This window comes from Prunus avium, chromosome 6 (assembly GCF_965620075.1).
Source record: "Prunus avium chromosome 6, drPruAviu1.hap1.1, whole genome shotgun sequence".
Lineage (NCBI taxonomy): Eukaryota > Viridiplantae > Streptophyta > Magnoliopsida > Rosales > Rosaceae > Prunus > Prunus avium.
In genome coordinates this window covers 10989394-10994181 of record NC_142289.1, presented here as the reverse complement: position 1 = coordinate 10994181, position 4788 = coordinate 10989394, and the positions used below count along the sequence as shown (strand labels likewise).

General features: G+C 37.2%; 1 pseudogene; it reads right to left on the bottom strand.

The window, feature by feature from the left end:
- Positions 1 to 878: 878 nt before the first annotated feature.
- Positions 879 to 2833, bottom strand: LOC110747177 (putative UDP-rhamnose:rhamnosyltransferase 1 pseudogene; annotated as a pseudogene).
- Positions 2834 to 4788: the final 1955 nt, after the last annotated feature.

The window sequence follows — 4788 nt, the reverse complement described above, 5'->3', positions numbered from 1 at the left end:
AAACATATGGAATAATTAAAAACAAAAAACAAAAAAAGAGATAAATCACTCAATTAAGTATGTCTTCTTTGTGTGGCGGTCCCTTAATCTTTCCATTTTTAGAAACTACATATTCATACCGTCTTTCTTTTCTTTTAGAAAAAAAAAAACCTAGCCAAATTACTACAGATGTTAAAGCACACACTCCCCACCATTGAAAACCCATATCGCTGCCAACATGAGTTGGTCCAAGTGGAAGGGGCTTGGATCCTTTAAACAAGAGGTCCTGGGTTCGATCCCAGACACTTGCGAATAGAGCAGACTCTGTTGGGAGAGGTCCCCGCTTTGCGCCTGACAGTACCTCGAGGGATTTAGTCTCCGCAGTCGCGCGGGGATACCCTGGGAAACCAAAAAAAAAAACCCATATTGCTTTCTATTAAACTCAAGCAAGCTTACAGAAACAAATCAAGTCCAAATACCATTATTTTCTAAAACAACTTTGAAAGTGTTTTCTATTGCCATGAGAATCAATTGATTGTGAAATGAAACTAGAGCCATGCGAATTTTCAACACAAACCCTAAACCCTAAGCTATCAATTTTGTTCGCCATGAAACATAACTCTGTGGCTCATAATTTAACTCGTTTTTCTTTGCGCTAGTGTTATTTATTTATTAGCTGGAGGATGGTCCTTTTTGGCCGACAAATATTAATTCTCCACACTATTCTGAGGTGATTTGATTTTGAATAAAGTTCACACGTTTGATAATTTTCTTCTAAAGAAAAAAGCTTGCTATATTGTTCAAATTATTATTCATAGATTGTCCAAAAAAATTATTATGGATAATCCTTTTCTGGTCTTCCAAGAGATGATCATATTGAGCAAAAAATGTGTTTACACTGCAAAAATATATAAGTCGGGCTAGGGAGATCCGACTCTACCCACAACAAGAACAAAAGCCCTAGATAACATTATTGATCACCATGGATTCCTTGTAGAAAAAAACAAAAAGAAAAAGAAAAGACAGGTATTATTGTCATTGTATCACTGTCACCTTGTGCTACTAGGTCCAATGGAAAAAGATCTTAAAACATTATGAAGAGTTGGTGGGACTATTCTTCTTCTGACTAGTTGTTAGCAAAATGTAGAGTTAAAAATTCCCTGATGATAATGGACCCAAAGCATGATCGTGGGCTGATATATGAGACACATAGTTTTGATTGGAGGGGAAACTTTTCTTAAGTAATACCATATAAAGAAAATTATCTTTATACAAATTGATACTGCGATTCATGAATGCACTTCCAGTAGGTCAACGATCGACAACAACTTTATAATAACTTTCTGAATTGGGAAAAAGCTTCTAAACTAGTATTCAAACCTCATGCATGTGCACATGGTTTTCCAAATACTCCACACATTTGTCCATGTATCTATCATGGAGTTCCTTATCTTTGAATACCTCACCATGTTCTTTGGCTCCGTCTCTGTAAGCCTTCCCTTCCTCATCCACCACAACCAAATTCAGAGAGTCGGCCAACGATTTCCTGGTAAACGATCCATCTTCTTCGTTTCTTGGAACTTCAATTCCAATCTTCTTGTCCCAAAACCTAGCATTTAGCCCTTGGTCATACAAGAAGGGAAACATGATAAGAGGACGTCCATATTGGAGTGCCTCTATGAGTGAACTCGAACCGCAATGAGTCAAAAACCCCCCAATTGAGTCGTGAGCCAATATCTTGGTTTGAGGTGCCCAAGTTGTCCAAATCAGTCCACGACCCTTGGTTCGCTCCTCGAACCCATCTGGTAGCTTCACCGAGTCACTGTCTCCTGACCAACTAGGTGTCCTTAGGACCCAAAAGAAGGGCAACCCAGATAGCTCCAATCCAAGAGCCAACTCGGTGAAGTCTTCTTGGCTTAAGTTAAGCTCACTTCCAAGGGCAATGTAAACTACAGTTCCATTCTCTTGTTTGTCCAACCACTGATAAATTCTAGACCAGTCTTCTTTGTCTTCTCTAGTTTGAACCAAAGGTAGCAATAAGCCTGTTGGAAGCACAGGTTTTTGTTGAAGCTCTTGTAGCAAATCGAGCCACTCCCCCTCAGTCTCTCTACAACTTCGAATCAAATAGACTTGACAACCTTGGACCGTCGACTTCACACGAAACCAATCCGAAACACCGGAAGTGTTTTGTTTCGTAGCGTCCAACATTTTCTTGGCCTCAAAAGACCTAAAAACCAAATTTGAAGGGAAAGGGATCCATGCGGGAGCGACAGTGAAGTGCTCTGGTAGTGTTCTAACACCATAGCGATCTAGACTCTCCGGTGATGTTGGTCCAACGAAACATAGAGTGGATGCTTTGGAACCACTGAAATGTGCTAGTGAAATGCCTAGGCTAGAAGCTATAGGTGGTAGCCAGTGAGGGGCAAAGTCGTGAATAATCCAATCCAACTTGTGAGTTTGTAGGAAATTGGAAATACCTTGTTCGAGTCCATCATGAGCTGTTTTGAGGTATGGGATTAGGTGGTATGGCACGTCCATAGTGGACTCTGCATTCTCTGGCAGATTTTCGACATGTGGCAGCGGGATCTGCACTAAATTGATCAAAGGGGTTAAGTGTTGAGGGATTTTGGGGAGGCGTTGGATGTTTCGTGGGGTGGATATGAAGGAAACTTTGTGACCTCTACGAGCTACGTGCTTGGCAACCTCAAAAAATGGAATTATGTGACCAAAGGCTAGCCATGGAAACAAGGCTATGTGAAGCTTCTTAGGCTCAGTTGTGGAGCTCATGGTGGTGGAGGTGCTCATATGGGAACCTCTCTCTCTCTCTCTCTTTATGGGAACCTCTCTCTCTCTCTTTGCGTATAATGGGCGCAACTTGTAGGACATCATCATGCATTGATGAATTTGTAGGCCTGACCCTGAAAGTCGTGTTGTCTTTCGTTATGAGTTAAAGCACATGACTTTCAACATTTTCGTCTTTGAATTTTCCTTTAACGACATGCTATGAAAAAGACTACAATGAAAACGACTTTTAACGACATGTATGTTATTAAAGTATATAATAGTAAGAATGCACAAGTCAAATTTGCCTTTTTTCCCTTCACATATATATTACTGGAAAATGCCATAAGAAAAAGAAAAAGAAAACAGATCAAGTGTGTGGGATTTTGCCATGCTGGTGGTGGATGATGAAGATTGATGGATTTTCCAAGTTAATTTCGGTGGGCATTGAGAAGATAGGGGGGTTTAAAAACAACAGAACCGTTTTTTGTATTTTATTATTGTTTTTTATTTAAGTAACAGAGTTTGGCTTCCGCTATGTTTGTGGACCCATGTCAAAATATTAGATAAGTGATGAACTGCACTGTTAAAATGCCACAATTTGTGCAAATTAACGAAACAGTATAAGGGAGAGATGAAATTCTTATCTCTTTATTTACCAGAAATTCTTATCTCTTTGCTTTTATTTATGAGATTTATTTACACTAATACCCCTAAAGTTTTTCATGTTTTCATATAACCCCTTGAGGTCCTAGAAATTATACAACACCCCCCCTCAGGTTTCAAAATGATTTCACTTAACCCCATAAATCTTAAAAAAGACCAAAACTGGATGTAACAAGACTTCTGCAAATACTAAAATACCCTTCATCTATTTGAATATTTTTTGGATACATTACACCTTAATTTTTATCCATTATTAAAATTAAAATTAAAAAGCCCTAACCGTACTCATCATCATATGCATCGTACTCCCGCCAAGAAAAAAAAAAGATGCTTCCATCCATTGTTAATTTCTCTATCTAAGAAGACTATCCAAGCAGTTAATTTATGAATTGATTATAATATACGAAAGTGTCTGATGTCAAAGAAGACGAGTCCAAGAAGGAAGAAGAGGGAGATGTTGAGGAGGTTGATGAGGAAAAGGAGAAAAAACAAGAAAATGGAAAGGATATAGGTTCACGCACCATTTGATGAGGTGCTGGAGCTTTTGTTGATTTTGACAAATATTCCAATGATAACACCACCGCAGAAAGGTCAAAAAACACTCGGTAATCAAATGAAATAAGTAAACAAATACAAACACACATCATTTTCTTACCATAACTCAAATAAAGCGGCAAAACTAAGAACAAGAGATCAATGAGATTTCTCAGTAAGAGGAATGCTAACGACATTCTCTTTTGGACTTTCTCTTTTCTCCTCATGACAAGTGTCACTTTTCTTACACTTAAAATAATGTTATTAATGCATCACACAAGCTAATTTTTGTTTTCCAAATTTACCCTTATTAAATGTATTAGCTTTAATGTTTTTTTTTTCAATTGCTCTAAATATCTTTGAAACTTTCTTACTACCTTGTAAAAGATTAAATACGAAAAAGCGTAATTTTGTTTTATTAAAAAAAGTATGTTTCATGATATTGTTATCGTGAAAGCAATATCATCTTTCTTTTGTATTTAAAAAAACATATGTTCTCGCTGAAAAAAAAACTCAAGTTTTTTCTTATTTATTTATTTTTTAACAAGGTGGTAAGAAAATTTGTTCAAAAACTAGCTTGTAAAATGAAAATTAATAAATTTAATAAGGGTAAACTTGGAAAACAAAAACTAGCTTGTGTGATGCATTAATAACATTATTTTAAGTGTAAGGAAATTGACACTTGTCATAAGAAGAATGGAGAAGATCCAAAAGAGAAGATTAGAGAGAAGGTTATGGAGAATAAATGGAGGAAGATGAAGGAGACGGAGTACCAATCGTCTTTTCTTTTTCTTGGTGGAAGGAGTACAATGCCTCTGATGAGTAGGG